Raw genomic sequence first — 22,343 nt, forward strand, 5'->3', positions numbered from 1 at the left:
TGTCCTGGGCAAATGAGGACACACAATCCCCCTAATTACAGGAGGTACTGGAAAGGAATCTCTCTGTAAGCTCTAATGGGGAATTCTGCATTTCCCCCTAGAAGTCAAATTAACAGACAAACAAACAAACAACTCTGCTTGCTCCTCCCAGGTCCACACAGAGTCACAAGACAATCATTCATTTGAATTTTTAAAATGCACGGATTCCTATTTATGTATTCTTGGTTCAAAGTAAAAGGTGAAATATGAAAACAGAGGTAGATTGGGGGGTGAGCTGTGAAGGGCCTTGAGTGCCGAGCTGAGCAATGTCAACTTAATCCTGTCTGCAAAAAGAAACTGCCAGGGGAAGGGTGCAAAATCCCACCCTGGCGTACAGAATGGATGGATGTAGCAAACACATCGTTAGCGGAGACGCTTTTGACAGAAAGTGCCGAGGATGTGAGCGGCAGCAGGAGTGGAGGACACACAGTGAGGACGCTACATCTGAGAGACTGTGGAGCTTGAATCGTAACACTTGGTGAGTTACTGGATGTGGGGAATGAGGAAGAAGAAATCAAAGGTGACTCAGGTTTCCAGAAAGACTGACTAGATGAACGGCAAGGCTATATTAGCCCAGATCAGGGACGCAGGAAGAGGAACAAGATTAGGGACAAGACAGATTTCATTTTTTTAATCTAAAATTTAAAGAATGTGTATTATGCACCAGGGCTTTGCTGATACTTTACATGCCACCTCACTTAATCTTCTCAACAGCCTTTGGAAGGAAGTCTTGTCATTATTCCCATTTTACAAAGGAGGAAAAGGAAGCGCAGAGAGGTTGAGAGCCTCGCTGTGGGCAGCCAGCCAATGTGAGTGGAGATGGGGGCCACAAGGGCTCTCGCCCTTTAACTGTGCCCACCCCTCTGAGATGCACTTGGAGTATGTTGAGGTGGTGGTGATCTGGGGCTGTCTAATTGTTGGTATAAATTTGGCAGATGAAAATCTATTTCCTTTTATGATTTGTTTTTCTTTTCATTCTATTTAGGTAAGTATTTATCAAGGCTTATCCTTTCTTTCTAGATTATATCCACTATCATGTCATGTCCAGGGGATGACTCCAAAGCATTGATCTCAGTCCCTGACAAACAGTTGTATATCTTCAGCTGTCTGTTAAATTGAGGATCTGTAACTAACTAGCTGCATTAACCTGGAACAGTCATATATCTTTTCAGAGCTTCAGATTTTCCTTGGCCGACAAGAGGTGGTTTGAAGTTGAATATCTATAGTACCAGACTTTAAGGCCTAGGAGAAGCCTTAGCTATCTAATTATTGATAAAACCTCTTTACTTTGCCTAGGGTTCCTATGGTTATAACTTGTGCTATCTAATACAGTTAAAGTATATACAATTAAAAATTCATTTCCTTGGTCTCACTAGCCATATTTAAATGCTCAGTTGTCACATGTGACTAGTAGCTACAATAATGGACAATGCTGATATAGAACATTTTTATCATTGCAGGATGTTTTACTGGATGGTGCTATAGATTAACCAACCATCATGTCTAAAGCCCAAATTATCTTCCTCTCCATTAGCTCAAACTTCGTAGTTCCTTTGTCTCACAGTAGCACATAACACCATTGTTATGGACTGAATTGTGTCCCTGCCCCACCCCCTGCCCCAGGTTCATATGATGAAGCTCTAATCCCCCCTCCCCAATGTGACAGTATTTGAAGATAGAGCCTTTAGGGAGATAATTACGGTTAAATGAGATCATAGCGTGTGACCCTAATCCAACAGGACTGGTGTCCTTTTAAGAAGAGGAAGAAATCTCTCTCTCAGCACGTGCACAGGGGAAGGACCATGTGAGGACTCAGTGAGAAGGCAGCCACCTGTTAGCCAGGAACAAAGGTCTCACCAGAAACCATCTGCGATGGCACCTTAATCATGAATTTTTGGATTTCAGAACTGTGAGAAAATAAGTGTCTGTTGTTTAAGCCGACCAGTCTGGTTTTCTGTTATGGAAGCCCAAGCAGACTAATACAACCATTCTCTAGGAAACCCGACCTCAAAATCCAGGTATGAGGAAAAAGGATGCCTACTTCCATCCATGCCTTCATATCTTAACCTAACACCCTTTTCTTCTGTTTTGAATTGATTCTTTTCTTTTGAATATTTCTTCAATGTTCTCCTTCCTTTCAATTTCCACTAACCTAGCATCATATCATATCTGAGGTACTGAGCTACCCAGCATCATTTTTCCTACTACCGCTCTCAATTTATAAATTAATCTCACTAAAAGATTGTTTTCATTTATGTTATTTTTTTTGTCATAAATCTTCAGAGGTTCTGGATTAACTCTGGGGCAAAGCCCAAACTTCCTATCCCAAGATTCACAGTGTGGCCACTATCTACTCCTTTTTTTAAAATTTAGATATAATTGACATATAACATTATATTGGTTTCAGGTGTACAACATAATGATTCAATATTTGTATATATTATGAAATGATCATCACAATAAGTCTAGTTAACATCTTTCACCATACATGCTTACAAAAAGCACTTTTTTTACTATCTACTCTTAACGCCTCCCTCTCAGGCTGCACACACTCTGAACAAACCGATCTTCTGACTCATCCCTGCACTTTTAACAATCACTGCCCCTGCTCCGTGTTGCAGTGTCTTGCCCCAGGATGTAGGCGAATCCTGCTCTACATTCTGACCCTTCCAACTACTCGCTGTCCGTCATCCATCATTCCCAACACAAGCCACAACTCCCTCTCTTTCTTCTAAACTTTACTCATCATCATCAGCAACAGCATCACAACAGACATTACAATAAGAACACTTTACTGAGTGGTTACAATGGGCCAGCAACTGTGCTTAGGAGTTTAATTATTTTACACAATTTTCATAAAAACACTATGCAATCAATATCACTGTTACCATTTATAAATGGAAAAACTGAGGATCACATTGCTCAAGTTAAGGCAAGCCTTAGCTTAACCCTCTTCGTTACACTCTCTCCTTAACACTGATCTGGGGCTTGGTGCCAGAATATTTATCTTTTCAAGCACAGATCTTGTTTCCCCTACTAGCCTGGAAGCTTCCCAAAGGCAAGTTCTGTGTCTAACACTTCATTCAGTCATCAAAGCAGATCTCAAGCTGTACTGGTTTTCGTTCTACTACTTACCTTTCTGAATCCCATCCCTTGAATGTTGGCATTCCTCAAATACCAGCCTGAGGCCCTCTGCTCTTCTTGCTCTATACACTTTGCACTGTAATTTCATGAGCTCTTGGCTCCATCTCCAGCTGTACACGTGGTTCAGACCTGCCTGGCCGACTCCTCTGGTAGAGAATACCTGTATGGAGAGAAAGGCTGAAATCCATCAGGAACACTGGAACTCTCTTGTAACCTCTGGCAGGGCCAAGGCTAGGAGGAGGACACCCTAGGAGACCCCTAGGGTGCAAAATTTAAAGAGGTGCTCACTCAGGATTGCTGAGTTGCTGACACTGCACTTTCATGACCCTGAGAATGAGTCCTGGCCATGACCTCTGGGGTAGGCCTAGGGAATATGCTTGGGACACCAACAGTGTCGGATAGTCCCAGAGCCCTTTAACGTTTTTTTCTAAGAGAATACATTTTCCCTTATAGTATCATTAGTGCTATGCTGGGCTTTCCCTTTATTAGATGTTAAGTTTCTTGAGAACAGAAACTTATTTACCTCTCTAACCCCTCCCCACCAGTGCTTTATAACACACCAGCCACTCAAAAAACTGGTTGTGGGGGCTTCCCTGGTGGCGCAGTGGTTGAGAGTCTGCCTGCCAATGCAGGGGACACGGGTTCGAGCCCTGGTCTGGGAGGATCCCGCATGCCGCGGAGCGACTAGGCCCGTGAGCCACAACTACTGAGCCTGCGCGTCTGGAGCCTGTGCTCCGCAACAAGAGAGGCCGCGATGGTGAGAGGCCCACGTGCTGCGATGAGGAGTAGTCCCCGCTTGCCACAATTAGGGAAAGCCCTTGCACAGAAACGAAGACCCAACACAGCCAAAAATAAATAAATAAATAAAATTTAAAAAAAAAATGGAGAAATTAACAATACTATAAAAAAAAAAAAAACTGGTTGTGATGTTGAATTGAATTCCCACTATTTTTGGCTGATCTCCACTGTGGAAGCCTGTGTGAGTGCTCCCATTCCCTTTCCCCCTCTGAGTTTCATCCTGGACCAGCAGAGATAAAATCTGTAAGATTTAGGGGCTAAAGGGAGTCAATGGCGAAACAGGCACAGGAGGTAGCAATTAAGGAACCAGAGCCAGGGCAGTGGTTCTCAAAGTGTGGTCCCCGGATCCACAGTCAGCCTCACCTGAGAACCTGTTAGAAATGCAAATTCCCAGGCCCCACCCCAGACCTACTGAGTCAAAAACGCTGGGAGTGGGACCCAGAAGACTACGTTTTTATCAGCCCTCGGGTGATTCTAAGCTGAAGAATGACCAGGTAGTGAATCAACCTTAGGGCAGGAAAGGATTTCTTGGAGCTAGCCAGAGGGAAGAAACTGTAACCTTAGAATATTAGTCTCGTTCAGTAGCAGAGCTAAGCAAGCCTAACCTTGGGGAATGTGGTTCTAGTAAAGAAAAAAGTTGAAATCTGAGATGCTTTTGACATTAAAGAGGAGGGTTTAGTTTATACAGAGTTTCAATCTGTTAAATAAAAACTCAAAGAACGAAAAGGATCCTGAAGAGACTGGAGTGTCAGGGGACACTCAAGATGAGACAAGCCTGGACTTCCCTGGTGGTGCAGTGGTTACGAATCCGCCTGTCAATGCAGGCGACATGGGTTCGAGCCCTGGTCCGGGAGGATCCCACATGACGCGGAGCAACTAAGCCCGTGCGCCACAACTACTGAGTCTGCGCTCTAGAGCCCTCGAGCCACAACTACTGAGTCCGCATGTCACAACTACTGAAGCCCGCGCGCCTAGAGCCCGTGCTCCGCAACAAGAGAAGCCATGACAATGAGAAGCCCATGCACCGCAACGAAGAGTAGCCCCCGCTCACCGCAACTAGAGAAAGCCCGCATGCAGCAACGAAGACCCAACACAGCCAAAAATAAATAAATAAAGTAAATTAAAAAAAAAAAAAAAGATGAGACAAGCCTGCTCAGAGGAGAACCACATGTCAGAGCATCACACAATCATGGCAGGGGACCAGAGCCTGGCACAGATGACGCTCTCCCAAAATGCAGACAGTCTTCAGTTTGGTCCCTATAAAGACACAGAAGAAATGGTGGAGTTTGAAAGACTGGGAGGAAAGGATGTGTTTAAGACTGATTTTCAGAGAGAATAGAGGAACTTACATGGCAGGCTTCACTTAGGACCAGGAATGCAGTGAAGCCAGTACCATTCATGCCAGGCTCATCCAGGTATCCACGTGGGGGAATTGACTCTTCCCAGATATTAGGCTCTGTATTAGTCAGACTCTTCCAGAAAACAAGAGAGGGTGTGTGTGTGTGTGGGGGGGGGGCAGGGGGTGCATGTGCACATGAGAGAGAAAGATTGATTTTAGGGAACTGGCTCACATGATTGTAAGAGGCTCTGTGAGGCCAAAATCTGATGGAGTAGGTTGGCAGGCTGGAGACTCAGGGAAGAGATGCAGTTCAAGTCCAAAGGCACTCTGCTGGCAGAATTCCTTCTTGCTGTAGGAGGGAGACATGGGGTGGTGGTGGTGGTGTCTGTCCTGGTCCTATTGAGACCTTCAACCGATTGGATGAGGCTCACCCACGCTATGGGGTGAGCCTCATCAATTAAATTAATTGATCAATTAAATAGTAATCTTATTCAAAAAACACCCTCATAGGAACAACCAGAACAATGTCTGACCAAATATCTGGACACCATAGCCCAGCCAAGTTGACATATACAATTAACTACCATGGGCCTGCACCCAGGAAAGCTGCCTGCTACCAGGCTGGTGGTAGGGGTGCCAGTGGTGTGGTATGCTGCTACTGTGTTGGACAACTCAGAGGAACAGAGATCTGACAGGGAGCTCCTCACTGAAGGATATACTACTTTGTGTTCAGTTCATTTCTATTTCTAAGCTGTGTGTGTATAATACTCTAGTTAGAGGAAAGGAATGAATTATATAAATTTCTACAAATAAATCAAGTAATAATAATTCCTTAATTATTTGGAATTATCCACCATATCTAAAATGTTAAATTTATTTCCCCCTACCATTGTCTTACTCAAGGCTGTCCTAATTTCTAGATCCTCTCCCTCAGCATAATTTGATTGCTTTTCAGGCATTTCCTGATTACTCTTCCTCTGTTTTGATTCTATTTTCCTTGCCTTATTTATCTCTTTATTGTCTATAAAAATTAACAGGCGTTTGGACTCTTCTAATTTTTTTGTTATTATGAATAAAATTACTATGAACATTTATTCATAAGTGTTTTGGTATATATGCCCACTCATTTCTGTTGGGGATATTCCTAAAAGTGATATACATGCACGCGCTCAATTTTATTAGACTATGTAATACCAGTTTCCTCAAGCTGTGTGTCTGAGAATTCCAGATGCTCTACATTTTCACCAACACTTGTGAGTCTCACCACTCCAATGAGTTTAAGATGAGTATTTTACTGTGGTTTTAATTTGTATTTTCCTGAGTAATAGTAAGTTTGAATTCCCTTTCATTTGTTTGCTGGCCATTTTGTCTTTTTTTGGAGGGGGTAAGTACCTATTCAAGTCTCTTGCCCTTTTTTCTATTGGGTTGTCTAACTTACTGATTTTTTGGTCTTTCTTTATATATTTTGTATACAAGCCTTTGCAGCTTATAGTTATTGTATAGTATTCTCCTACTCTGTGGCTTGCCTTTTTACTCTAAATGGTATCATTTGATAAACAGAAAGCCTTAATTTTAATGTGGTCCAATTTATCAGTCTTTTTCTTTATGGTTAGTTTCTTTATGGTTAGTCCTGTTTAAGAAATCCTTCCTTAACTCCAAAGTAGTGGAGGCTCTGTTATGTTAGAAACTCTCACAGAAATTTTATTTTTTACCACTCACATTTAGGTATACTCTCACCTGGCATTACTTGTATGTAAGGTATGTGTCAATGTTCATTTTTTCAGTGTGTTCCAGGGTGAGTTCCCTAGGAAACAGCATCTGGGCTTCTGAGGTTTGTGTGCAGGAGTGTTGCTGGCGTATACCCCTCAGGTACAATCTGAGAGGCAGCAGAGGAAGCAGGACTGGGTGCAGGGAGACAAGCTGTGGGGATACAGCTGCATTAGTGACCTAAGCTGTTCCCAAGGGGCGCTCTTGAACTGGAACGGCCCTTCAGAGACCAATCTAGGCAAGGGCCAGGACTTTGCATCCTTGCATCGACCAGTCACTGGAGGTGGGGTACCCTCAGGGAGAGAGAGTAATCTTGGGTGATGCAGCTGTCTTTGGCTGAGGGAAATTCCCAGAGCGAGATGCAGCTGTGAGCAGCCACCTAACTTTCCCAGCAACTGGGAGAATGAGAGCCTCTGTCCTGAAGGTGCATCTGAGTAAGCCAGTTGATTCAGAACAATTTATTGAAAAGATTATCCTATTCCCACTGTTCTGCAGTGCCGCCTTTGTCATAGATCAAGTGACCACATGTGTGGGTCTGATTTTGAACTCTATTCCGTTCTATTGGTCTCTTTGTCAATCCTTGAGGCAATACCACAGTTGTCTCAATTACCACAGCTTTATCTTAAGTTTTGATAACTGGGACATTTTGTTTTTCAAGATTGTCTTGGCTATTCTTGGCCCTTTGCATTTATATTGAAGTCCTCAAACTAGTTCATCAATTATCACACATACAAAATGTCTGCTGGGTTTTTGATTGGGTTTACGCCGACTCTATAGGTTCAATTAGAGGAGAACTGACATTTTCAAAACATTGATTCTTGTAATTCACAAACTTGATCTATCTCTTCCCCTATTTTGGTCTTTTATTTCACTAAATAATATTTTATAGTTTTCTGTGTAGAGTCCTTGAAAATCTTTTCCCTTCCTTTTTTTTTTGACGCTGCTATAAATTTATTTTAAAATTTCATTTTCAAACTATTTATATTGGTATAAAATTACAACTGACTTTTGTATATTGCCCTTGTATCTGACAACTTTGTTAAACTTACTAATTCAAATAATTTGTAGATGATTTTGGATTTTATACATGCATAATTACGTTGTCATTGGAAAATGACAGTTTTATATCTTCTTTCCCACTCCTTATATCTTTTAACTTCTCTTCCTTACTATAGGAACTCTAATTTAATGATGACTAGACTATCAGGTTTAATAGCCATAGCAGGTAATTATAGCACAATTTATTTAATCAATATTTGATTAAAGGGCACTTAAATCAGTCCTCTCTTTATCATAAATAATGCTGCAATGAGCATCTTTTTACACACGTTTTTGTGCAGTTGTCTCATTCATTCCTTAGAATGTATTCTGGATTTCTTGGGATAGTCCAATCAACAATTAAATTAAACACATATAAATATATTTAAAATACTTTTAAAACAAGTATATGTGGTTATCAGACAACCATGCATTTTCTTAGTAACTTCTGTTTTGAGTTACAATGGGATCACACTTTTACAGAAAAAAGTCTAGGGTCTTGAAATGCAAATTTAGAAAAAGTATTTTTGTGAGATGTGAGCATACCTACTCCTTTGTATTTGCGTTCTCAGGTACTCTGACTTCCTGGGCTTCATATAGTCTTACTGTATTTTCATAAATCTCTTACATAGTGTAAGAACTGCCTGATCTCTTGACCTAAATAAAAATGTATTTTTCCAACATTTTCCTTTGATATTGCAAAAAGAAAGCAGAGAGGAGAGGAAGAGAGAGAGAGTAAGAGAAAGAACAAAAGGGAAAAAAGGAAGTATAGATAAACAATTTGAGACCTTAATTCCTGCCTTGCCATTTCAAGGTAGTAGACTAAGTCACTGCCTCAGGGCAGTTATGTGGCAGGTGGAAAGCAGAACCATCTGCAGGATGTTCCCAGCTTTGTTTCAAAACATTTAATCCCACTGAGAACAATGATTCCCCAGAAAAAAAGTTCCCCTGGTCTAGTATTAGAAGAGGTTCATAGGGACACAGCGACCCAGGTCCTGTTTACAGAAGATATGTTCCAAATATTGCATGGAGCACACCTACACTAAAAAATTAATTTGTTGTTTATCTGAAATTCAAATTTAACTGGATGTCCTCTTTCGTGTGTGTGTGTATAATTCCCCCTAAATCTGGCAACCCTAGATCGCAGGCACTTCAGAGCTCAGCTCTGCACTGGACAGAGATTCCTGAGGTCCATGTGTGGTCTGGAATGCATCAGAGAGCCACCAGGTCTGGGTCTATACAACCAGGAACAGCGGCTATCTTGGTAGTAAGTGGAAATAAACAGATGACTGAGGACCAAGCTCCCGCACCCTGTCACTGTGTGAAGCCTTGGAAACCTGGTCCAATCTGGTATGGGAGAGGCAGATCTTTCCAGAATGTCCGAGGCTGAATTTCTGATTTGCTCATTGAGATGAAATATTCAAGTAACAATTAATTTGTTTCCTAGAATATTTAAAAGCCATAATCCATTCACATCTGAATTTGTAAACCACGATTATAACCTTGTGATGATACAAAAACAAGAAACAGAAAAGTCTGTTGCTTCAAAATCTGGGTGATTAGCATCTTGACTCTTGTTTCCCAATGATCAGAGCTCAAGAAAAGGCTTTGTTTGTGTAGGTCAGGAGCGGAACTAAGGATTCAGGGGGAGGCATGGTGACAGCTGCCTATTCTTGCGTCTAAATACCTCCTCGTGGTGCCTCTGTTTTCCCCTCCCAGGTGTCTCTGAGTTGCAGAGTACAGGGTATGAGGCAGAGATCTGCCCAGCTCGGCCCGCAGGGCCTGCACCCACTCACCCTGCTTAGTCATGGGCAGCACTCCCGCCTCCCACCATCAGTCAGTGTTGGTCACAGAGAATGCGGTCATGACCAGGACCTGCAAACTCAGCCCAAATGAATGAGGTTCCCCAGGGAGCTCTGTGTGGACGTGAAAACCACCCCCAAGTCGTACGTATTGTTTATTTCTACAGAACTTTGACTCCAATTTGCATGCTGCTCTTCTGATCCTGGTGAGTTCAGCTGGACCTGAGCTGTTGGGAGGACTCCCTTTTGTTCTCCGTGACTCAGAAGCCTAGCCTGAAGGCAGCCAGGCTGTTTTCTTGGCCATTTTTCTCCCGGCTCACTCCCTAAACTTTAATGCCTTACCACTCCTATGGTAAGAAAACAAAATGAAAATGAAAACAAAACACAAAAGTCAAATCCAACCAGGAAAAGATAGCTTATGAGAGAGATAACCTTGAGATCTTAGAAAGATCCAGTGTAGCCAGGCCGACCTGCTACTCATTGCGACTTTTCCCCCCCTCCCTTCTGATTTCCTCTTGACCTTTGATTGGAGGCTGTTTTCATTGATTTCTTCTGGTGAGGATGTTGGAGAAGAGGTGCTTCTCTCACTCAGAAGGAGATCCTGGGCCCATATTTTCACTTCAGCTGCTCAAATGACAGGTTTAAATAAGGATAAAGAATCCAAAAGAGGAATTCAGGTGGGTACATTATACAGAGACAAGATTTTTTTTATATCCTCTTCACTCTTCACGCTTCAAAAGTCTACCCATTAGCACTTTGGCTCAGTGTTCTCCTGATCCTTGTCCCAAACCTGCCCCCATCTTAGGCGGGAGTGGGTGCGAGGGGGGGGAACCCAGCTTCTTCGGTAGATATTGTAACACAAAGCCAGTGAACTGGAGGCAAAAACCACTTCATCATAATTTGCAGGAAGCTCTGTCCTGGTTTTTAGGAATTCACCAATTCCGAACTCATTGGCAGCATAGAGACCTATTTCTAGGCTTTTTTTTTTTTTTTTTCCCCTGAAGTTACTCTTTCCATAACCTCCAGGTCAATTTTAGAAATGAATTTATTGATGATCAAGGAACTGGTATATGAAGTCTAAAATCCTCTGCCTGTATTTAAGAGGTATTCTATGATCTGGCCTTTCTCATTTCAATTCCTAATTTAGTCGGAATGAGTTAAGTAGTAAAAAGCTTAGCTTTAAGAAAATACCTGGAGTAAGAGTTATTATTATGCTGCACTGAAAATATGGCTATTCTTCCAGCTTGCTTGTATATCTAGCTGTCTTTCCCACCAGCTCTCACTAAACTGTAGCTGGTTTCCACAGTTTCTTGATGTTTGAAAAACGCCCCACCCTCTCCATCCCCTTCCCAGGTAGGGCTTCTCTCTGCTGTTATCAGAGAGAGATCTGACCTGATACTTTGGACTTTTAAATGAACACTGAAATCAGCCTCTCTGGGGTATCTCACTATTTTCTTCTTTCAGGTACTATGGGACACCCTCAGTCCTTTTTAGAGAAGGAGGGCTGGAGCAGTGCCCTGTGCCCTTCTGGGAGGAGAGAAGCTCATACACTTTATCTTTTCTCTCTCCCATCTTTTTTTTTTTTTTTTTTTTTAAAGAAATTCACGTTCTTTTATTTATTTATTTATGACTGTGTTGAGTCTTCGTTTCTGTGTGAGGGCTTTCTCTAGTTGCGGCAAGTGGGGACCACTCTTCATCGCGGTGCGCGGGCCTCTCACCATCGCGGCCTCTCTTGTTGCGGAGCACAGGCTCCAGACGCGCAGGCTCAGCAACTGTGGCTCACGGGCCCAGCTGCTCCGTGGCATGTGGGATCTTCCCAGACCAGGGCTCGAACCCGTGTCCCCTGCACTGGCAGGCAGACCCTCAACCACTGCGCCACCAGGGAAGCCCTCTCTCTCCCATCTTTTGTCTGAGGGAATCCCAGAAATAGCTATGATGGTAAAATATGTGAACGGCTTACTATTTATATCTGGTCTTCAGGTGCCATAATAATCATAATACATATAATTAAATATGTCCAATTAAGTTGGTGGTAAGTCTTAGCTCATTTCAATGTTACTGTTTGTATTTGAAAATCCAGGATAGTTTCATCTGGAACCGGCTGTTCTGTCATTCATCAGAACTGGCTTTCTGGAGAATTATGTTGTGCCTCTGTGATCATGCTGTGCACCCCGTGCTGGAAGCTTCACTCCCCTCCCAGTAGGAGCGCAGCTTCTCATTTCCTCAGCCTTCTGTTCATGATTTATGGATCAGACGGAGGATGATGTTGGCTCCATCTGGAAAGTGGGTCAGCCAGTCTTTGAGGAGACACATCGGAGGTCTTGAAATAGTGCTCTGGATACAGACTCCGTGAGTAGAGAGACTGATATGGAAGAGAAGAAAGGGCTGGACTCTCCGCAAGTGGAATCAAATTTCTCCTAGAGTGGACTTCGTCAAAGACAGAGGCTCAGCACAGTTGAAGGCAGGCATTAAAAACCCTTCCTGATCTCAGATACCTCCCTCAGAGCCCTGTCTGAGCACCGAAACTGGCCACAAGTAGACTGTTGGCCACTGGGCTAAGTCAGTCAGAAAAGCTGACTGTGTTACTGAGGAGGAGTACTATGTTGGCACCTACTGGAACACTTATACCATTTCTTTGCCAGACTTGTCAGTCCAATGACTTGCAAAGGGTGAGGGGTACCCTATCCCATTCTCATACCTCCCCCCAACCCAAGGAGGTCAGCCATCTCCCTGAATCCTGTGTTCATAATTTCCTTGTTTTTATTTTCATCTGTGTGAGGATAACACAGTTCATTCATCTGTTCTCCTGTGGATAGGCATTCAGGATTTCCAGGTCTGTGCTGTTTAAACAGTGATGTTATTCACATTCTTGTATATATCATAGGGTATACATGGGCCAGAGTTTCTTTTGTGTATATATCAAGAGTGGAAGTGCTAGATCATAGAGTAGGTGAATGTTTGGCATTACTAGATAATCCAAAATTATTTTCTAAAACGATCATACTAATTTACATTTCTACCAGCAGAGTATAAGAGATTTTGTGAATCCACATCTCCTCCATCCTTTCCACAACCAGTGCCAACAACTTGGCATTATTAGACTTTTTAATTTTTGCCAGATGTATAGATATAACTCATATGTCTCATGTTTTGATTTGCATTTCCATGCTCACTAATGAGGTTGAACATTTGCTTTATGTGTTTACTGGCCATATATGTTTCTTCTGTTTTGAAATTTCTGTTCATGTCTTCTGCTCATTTTTCAGTTGGGATATAAGTACTTTAAACTGATACATAGGAACAGTGATTTTTCTAAGGAATAGAATTAATTTTTATTCTAAAATTAGGATTCTACTCCCAAATGAAGTTGGCACGCATTATTTTATATATTAATATTATTCTTACTCTAGGAAAACCTTATTTGCATCTGAAATTCAGAGGGTATGAATGGGCAGCCACATTCCAGACCTTTGCAAAACTACAATCCTGAATTCAACAATTTTCAACCATCTCAACCATTATCATCCTGCTTTCCCATCCACTTCTAGTCTAAACCACCCTCATCTCTCACTTTGACTAATGCAACAGCTTCCTAACTAGTCTCTCTGCTTCTATTCTTGCCCTCCTCAGTCAGTCTATATAGCAGCCCCCATGATTTTTTTACTCCTGTCAAAACCCTCCCATGACTTTCAACTGCCCTTGTAATAAAACCAAAACTCATTGCCACAGCGCAAGATGCTCTATGTGATTTGATTGTTGCCTTCTCTCTCCATCCATTTTTCCTTGACCTCTATCCACACAGAAATTTTTGCTGCTCCTGGGACAGACCAGTCTTGATACTCTTTCAGGGGTTTTATGATCATTATTTTCTGCTGGGAAAGTTGTTCTCCTGAGTCTTCCCATGTATCGGTCTTTCACACCGTTCACTCTCCTACTCAATGCCACTTAACCAGAGGTGCTTTCCCTGACCTCCAATCTCTATATATCTTCTTATCCCACTTTATTTTTCCTCACAGTACATATTACATCTGAATGTAAGTGCCACAATGGCAGAAACTTGACTTGTTTCCTGCTGCATCACTTTTATATAGAACGGTGTCTGGCACATAGTGGACCCCCCAATAGGTATTTGTTAAATAAAATAAAATAATAAATAATATAGATGAGAATGCTACCCAAAACTTCTTCGGTTGTTCACCTAGACGTTCACAGATAGCATTAAATCAGCATAGGTAAACCATATCATACAGAATCGGTTCTAAGAACTAAGATGATTATAGCTAGAATCAAAGGCTGATTCTAGAAAATCAAGTCAATTTTGGAGAATACTTAGAGTTGGTAGTTCTTTTTTTTTTTTTTAACAAACTTTATTAGGTACATTTTACATACCACCAGTTTCTAGTGTAAAACACAAATGATTTTAAATAACTTTACTGAGTGGTACAGCTACCATCATCAGTTTTAGAACATTTTCATCCCCCTCAGTAAGATTCCCTTGTGCCCATTTATAGTTGATTCTTTTGTTTGTTTTTTTTTTTACAGTTGATTCTTATTCCCATTTCCAGCCCCAAGCAACCACTAATCTACCTTTTGTCTCCATACATTTGCCTTTTCTGGACATTTCATCTAAATACAATATGTGGTCTCTGTGTCCAGCTTCTTTCACTTAGCATAATATTTTTGAGCTTTATCCGTGACATAGCATGTGCTGGCAATTTGTTCATTGCTATGGCTGAATAGGATTCTACCATATGGCTGTACCACACTGTGTCTATCCATTCCCCAGTTGATGGACCTTGTCCGTGGTTTCTGGACTTTGGCTATTGTGAGTAAAGCTGCTGTGAACATTCATGTGTGTGTCTTTGTGTGGACATAATGCTTTCATTTCTCTTGAGCAAATACCTAGGAGTAGAGTTGTTGGGTCACAGGATAGTTTATATTCAACTCTTTTGAGAAACTGCTAATCTGTTTTCCAAAGTGACTGTGCCACTTTACACTCCCACCAGAAGTATACGAAGGCTCCTGTTTTTCCACATCCTCACCAACATTTGTTATCATCTGTCTTGTTTATTATAGCCCTTCTAGTGGGTATGTAATGGTATCTTGTGGTTTTGATTTTCATTTCCCTAAAGACTAATGATGCTGAGTATCTTTTCATGCACTTATTAGCCAATCGTATATCTTCTTTGGAGAAATGTCTATTCAAAGTGTTGGTAGTTCTTAAAGGTCTTAAAGGAGAGGAAGTGTATTTGTGGAAGTTTTCTCAATACACAGAATTAACTTCTACAAAGGCAGACATAGGATGAGTGTGTGCAAATTACTTATAAAGGAAGAGTGTAAACAGCATAGCTTTGTTAGAATGGAGTACCTCCAAAATGTAGTGGAGGACTACTGGGATGGGCAAAAAAAGTTAGTAAATGGCCTTGAATGCCAGGTTGAGTAATGCAGTGGGAGAGGAGTGGTAGCACAAAGAGACTGGATTTTGATGCCTAAAAGAAGTACTTGGGTTCAATATGCATGCACTAGTTTTCTTGTTTGTGGGGACATAACAGGATATATTCCTCAGTCTATTATAGGACTGTAGGAGAAGAATAGATTCCAATGACCATTTGGTTCATTTGTCTATCCAGGCAGAATTAAATATAACTCATTTCTGATACATGGATATAGTTTCTACTGGACATCACAAATTATTCTTCAAGGAAAGATATTCTCTTCTGCTCTTGGCTAATCCATTTCAATTAAAAACAACCTTGACATTCAGAAAAGCCTTCTTATTGCTTTCTTATTTCTTTCTTTTTTTTTTTTTAATAAATTTATTTATTTATTTGGCTGTGTTGGGTCTTCGTTGCTGTGCACAGGCTTTCTCTAGTTGCGGTGAGCGGGGGCTACTCTTTGTTGCGGTGTGCAGGCTTCTCATTGTGGTGGCTTCTCTTGTTGTGGAGCATGGGCTCTAGGCGTGCGAGCTTCGGTAGTTGTGGCTCGTGGGCTCAGTAGTTGTGGCTCACAGGCTCTAGAGTGCAGGCTCAGTAGTTGTGGTGCACGGGCTTAGTTGCTCTGCGGCATGTGGGATCTTCCCAGACCAGGGGTCAAACCTGTGTCCCTGGCATTGGCAGGCGGATTCTTAACCATGGCGCCACCAAGGAAGTCCCCCTTACTTCTTTCTTGACTTTTAATTACATTTTAATTTTTTACTCTAAAATACCTGATTTGAGATATAAAAATGAACAGTTGAGACAGCTACTTTTCATCACATTTGGTCTTCATGATACTGCAGATTCTTGAAAACTGTTTCTCTTTTTAGCCTCTGTTCCCTAGTGTGCTTTTTCTATGCTCATGAAGAACCCATCCCTCCGCAGACGGTGTGATAAATGATGGCCATATAGACTGGAAGCCAGCCCCATCACCCAAGAACATTCACTGACACAGTGAACAAAAGGAACTGAAAGCTTCTTGTGCCAAAACTTCTCTAAAATTCTCCTGCGTTTGAATAGGGAGCTGTTGGTAAAGACCAGGCAAAATTTTCCCTGAAACTACTGATTCCCAAGGGTACATCAAAAGGACAAGTGGAAATGATTTATATATGCCACAGGACTCAGGCTTCTGCCTCAGACCTACTTAAATGCTAGTACCGAAAGTAATCAAAAGAAGACACTTCTAAGTAAACGTCAATAACTATCTCACAGGTATGGACGTTCTCTCTTCCCTTTTCCTGGGGACAACCCAGACTTACAGCTAATCTGTCATTGAGCACTTACTGTATGTAAGAGGAGGAGAAAGAGGAGGAAGAGGAGGAGAGACCAACTGACCACAGATTAGATAGGAAATCTTAAAGTAAATTTCTTTGCCTCCTTTTTTTTTTTTTCTTTAGGGATAGCAGAGGTCTGGAGGAAACTTTTTTTTTTTTTTAAGTAGGCATACATAATATTACTGTTAAAATAAAACGATAGATTTGCAGAACTGTTTTGTACCTGGATTCATACTTAGGTTTGTCATTTTCTTAGCCTGCGGATATTCCTGAAAAGTGCAGTGATTGTCTTCTTTCACTACATTTTGTTGGCATGTATTTCCATGTTATGTTTCTTTGTTTTCCTTTTCCACACAATCCTGATGTTAAGATGATGTCTGCAATTTCAACAATATCAACGTTACTGGATTAATTTCCTTCAAGTTTTTAAAAATAACAGCAAAAAGTTTATAAGCAGCTTACTACTTTAAACTTGTTCTTTATAAGTTTGTTTGGATTTACAAGTTTCTGCTCTTCATCAATGAGGAACCGTCATTGGTTAGTGTATCCTATGTGTGCATGATCCTGGGCACTTGAAGATCCCAACTTTCAGAAGCTCCTGTGTTCAGATGGAGAGACAAGTCCTAAACTGATCATGAAGTAAACCCCCATTATGTCCAAGGTAATATGCTGATGAAAGCTATATCATGAATTATAACAACATATGGGTACATATGGTGTGAGGGGCTTCCCTCCAGCAAGGGAAGCAGACAAAATTGAGCAAAGACAAAATAATCCATTTCCCATCTTTTGCTATCCACAAAGTCCATATTTCAGTAACCTTTGTTTCAAATTTTTTGGTTGTTCTTATTTCTTAATAAGAAACAGAGACGATCCTTGTATTGAATGGAGTTGGGCTTTGAATAATTAATTTGGTGTGATTTTTTTGTGAAGGTCATATTGGTCCTTTCCTGCACTGCTGAATGTCAGGTCAGTGTCATGGGACATTGGGGAAATACTTCACCTCAGCACATTCAGGATTCTCCTAACATAAATGCCATTTCCTGGCGTTTTCTTCCCTTGTGGTCAGGAAGTTCTTCAAGTGTCTTTAGTTTGCAGAACCATCTTGCGTGCATGGGGGTAAGGGGATTAGGGAAACTAGCAATTTGGGTCAAAGCCCTAGTGACTCTATAGATGATACTGTGTTTGCACTTCACTGGGAATGCAAGAACAGCCCAAGTCATGACTTCACAGTGAAAAACAGAGGAGACGACTCTGGAAAGAGCAGGAGTGTTGTTAGAAGTGATGCTGACAGGGAGTAAGAGTTTTAAGGGTAAACTGGAGGCAGATGAGAATAAACTGCTAAGTAAAAAACATAAACATCTTGAGTAAGCTTTCTAAGTTAGAAATAGAAATAGTTTTTTTTTTTTTTTTCCCTTGGTAGATTTCAGGCATATTTTCATCCCTTAATTTGACTTTCTCCTCTTTCCACATTAAATGGATGGAAAGTGTTACCAAAAAGTCAGGGATTATAATGATGAAAAGCACATCTCAGAGCAGTGGTTCTCAAAGTGTGTTCCCTGGACCAGCAGTATGAACATCACAGGGGAATTTGTTAGGAATGCAAATCCTCAGGCCTTATTCTAGACCTACCAAGTCAGCAGTTTTGGGGCTAAGGCCACTAATTTGTGCTTTGACAAAAGTTCTCCAGGTATATCTAGTGTGTATCAACATTTGAGAACCACTGGTGTAGTGATTAAGGGTATGACATCTGGAGCCAGATAGCTGTATTACTTAGGGCAATTCATTTGTTTGTTTGTTTCCCATCTGTAAAATGGTAGCTGTACCAAACTCACAGTGTGGTAAAGAAGACTAAATGAGCTAAAGTGTGTAAAATCCTTAGAGCAATGCCTGGCCACTGTAAGTGCTATATAAATGATTAGGTGATGATGATGATGATGATGATAATCTCTTTATAGGTGTTATTTTCATTTTTTTTCCCCCCACACGCTACATTTCGCAATTTACAGCACAGCTTTGTGTTTACCAGGAGATCTTCTCTATTATCTTAGAGTTATTTTCCGTGGCTCAAAGCAGCATTTCTCAGCATGTGCTCCATGGATCATTTGCATCAAAACCACCTGTGGTGCTTATTAAAATGCAGATTCTTAACCTCTCCCCAGACCTAGAGCAGTGATCAGAATTCTCTAGTGATACTTCTTCACCCAGAAATTTCAAAACCACCGCCCTTGGAAAACAAAGACTATGATCTTCGTTTTGCAAATGGGAACATGAGGCACAGGGGGTAGCATAAGCTCAGGGAAATCCAGAATCTCAGTAAGACCAGGAATAAGAACTGGATTTCTGATTTTGTGTTATATTGACAGATTATGCTGCTTCTTTGTGGCTTTATTTGCTTTATCAAGAATTTGATTCGGGTTGTGCCACTTTGTTTACTGAGACCTAGCATTATTTAACCTAAAAATAACATTTACATTATAAATCTAGAACTACCAAAAATGATGAGCTCCTGAAAAATATACCTGGACCATTATCCATCACTCAGCTAAAATTGCTCCAGTTGTGGCTGTATCTAATACATCACTCTTCTTTTTGGTTAAAGTTAAGTATTTTTATAAATAAATAAATTAATTAATTATTTTTGTCTGCGTTGGGTCTTCGTTGCTGCGTGTGGGCTTTCTCTAGTTGCAGACAGTGGGGGCTACTCTTCGTTGCGGTGTGCGGGCTTCTCAGTGCGGTGGCTTCTCTTGTTGCGGAGCACGGGCTCTAGGCGCACGGGCTTCAGTAGTTGTGGCTCGCGGGCTCTAGAGCGCAGGCTCAGTAGTTGTAGCGCACGGGCTTAGTTGCTCCGCAGCAGGTGGGATCTTCCCGGACCAGGGCTCGAACCCATGGGCCCTGCATTGGCAGGTGGATTCTTAACCACTGCGCCACCAGGGAAGTCCTTAATACATCACTCTTATGTTAAAGATGAAGCAAAAGGGCTCAGAGAGGTTGAGGAAATTGTCAAAAGTCACATGACTAGATATCAGCAGTGTGGAAATTAGAGCTTGGTCTCCCAACTGCCAATCCAGTGTCCTTTCGCCATATCCCACTGTCCTAATCCTTGCTGATTTAAATGATTTAAAGGAGCACTTAAATTTTAGAAACAACTTTACCTCTACTGCTCACATAAAATCTGGTCTCCGCAGTTTTTTTTTTAACCTCCTTTAATTTCTTTTACTTAAAGATATGCTAATATCACATCTTCCTTTTTACAGTCATGAAAAATCAATAATATACTGACAACTAATAACTCAAAGCTCCATTGCATATTGCTTTTTCATCAATGCAAATTTGACTGTTCTAAAGCAGTTAGATTGACTTTTCAGGCTGTGATGAAAATGCTTTGGGCCTTTTCACACAGGGCCTACGGGTCTTGTATACATTGCTCTATTACAGTCAAGCTCCCACACAGTATTAATATGCATTTAGATAACTTAGCTCTTAACTTGAGGTTACACAGGGATATTTATCTCCTCTACAAATCACACTCATGTAATTGGTGGTGGGACAGAGGTGCTATTCATGCCAGGATCACTTGATTATCTTATAAAATGATTTTCTTTTTGTCTCAATTGTTTGTACTTTTTATATTATATATGAACTTCATCTTAATGCAGTCATCTTTTTCCATTTCTCTTTCCTGCCAAGTTTCTTTTCATCTTACCCCTAGCTAGTTCACTACTACCTACTACCTAGTTAACTACTCCTCATTTTTACATCTTAGCTCAACTGTTACCTCCTCATAGAAGTCTTCCTTTTCTTTCTCTCTCTATATAAGAATCTCCCCGCCCCCATATCATGCACTCTTTGTAACTTTACAGCGTTTATTTCTTCATGGCACTGATCACAATATGTAATTTTAAAATTTATTTGTTTGCTTTTTTATGTTTCTCTCTCTATACACTTGACGGTCAGGTCCATGTGTCCATCATGCAGGTGTTTGCCCGAGTACTAAGCACGATGCCTGATACACAGCAGAGGCTAAAAATCAACATTTGTTGAATGAATATGTCTATGAGTTGCTGTGGAATTTTGTAGTCTGCTTAGAGGGGTATGAGTACGTGTTATATCTTGGTCCCCTTTAATAACTTCTTTTGGATGATCTCCTTCAGTGACAGACACTAACATAGACATAGGGTTGTCTATCTACTCAGTTAGTTACCTTGACTCCAGACCTATTAAATGGACAGGCCTCTTAGATCATTTGGACCATGGTATCTTATCGTAAGTAAACCTAGGTTTTCTAGATCATTCTAGACCACAATGTACTATCTTCCAGAGCTTGTATTCTATGGCAGCCTCTGGTCACGGGTGGTTATTGAGCACTTGAAATGTAGCTATATGAAGTGCCATATGCTGTGAGTGTAAATTATACACTGGATTCTGAGGATTTAGTATAAAAATGCAGAATATCATTAATAATGGTCATACTGTTTGCTTATTGAAATAACACTTTGGATCTATTGGGCTAAATAAAATATATTATTACATTTAATTTCACTTTTTTTTCTTTTTACTCTTAAAATGTGCTACTGGAACATTTGAGATTATATATGTGGATCACGTTTGTGACTTACATTATATTTCTATTGGGCAGTGTTGTTCTAGACCTAACTAGTTTATTACCTCTGTTGTCTGGCAATGTAGACTGAAGGTGATCCCCTGAAGGGAATGCCCAAATTGCAAGAGCCTCTCATAGCCTGCTCCATTCTTGTTAGATGTGCACTAGGGGAAGGACTGGCACTCCAGGAGAGTGGCTCAGGTGTCATTTCAGTACTCCCTCAGTGTCAAATCATGAGGCCCACATACAGTTTGCATCCCGAGACACAGAAGCTTTAAATATCTTGCTAGTGTCCATATATCTTGCTTAAAATAATGATAGGACCAGAACCCAGGGCTTTCAATTATGCTAAGTCATTGAATTACTTATAGAAGGACCGACTAATAAAATTATATCTTCCTTTTAAAATGCAATACTAGAAATTTTAAAGGATTGTTAATAAGTTATACAGGTTTTCTTTAAAAAATCAATTAATGATGAAATTACACCAGTCTTTAGACAACTAAATAGAAAATCATATTGTATACTCTGATAAATTAAACAAACAGAAACTCCTATTATTGCCACATTGCTATAGTAGAGGATTAAACTGGGATGACCTTTATTTAGCAAAAGCATATACATTGCAAAGCAAAATTTAAATAAGTCAGATATGAACACGAACTCTACTTGTAGATAAACACAAATCTAATAACCATTCTTTGCAAAGCTATAAAAACTCCCTTGGAGACCATACACGGCAGTTTGGAAAACCGGTTGCTATGTCTTATTCCAAAAGCCCTCACCACTGACACAACAGGCAGACTTCTCTTCTTAGGTAAGGAGATGGATTGCTAAATAATTAGCTTCATCATCATTATCTTCTGGTTCATTCATTAGTTTAGCAAATATTTAGTGGGAACCAACTATGTGCCAGGCATCTGTGTGTTCTAGGTGCTCAAGATACTACAGTGACCAATGCAGACAAACTTTTGCTCTTTGGAGCGTAAATTTTTGTGCTTAGGTATTTTCTCAACAGGAAGAATAAAATGAAATGATAAAGCAAATCTAAGCAGTGCTACCTTA

The sequence above is a fragment of the Eschrichtius robustus genome, chromosome 1 (genome assembly GCF_028021215.1).
Source record: "Eschrichtius robustus isolate mEscRob2 chromosome 1, mEscRob2.pri, whole genome shotgun sequence".
NCBI lineage: Eukaryota > Metazoa > Chordata > Mammalia > Artiodactyla > Eschrichtiidae > Eschrichtius > Eschrichtius robustus.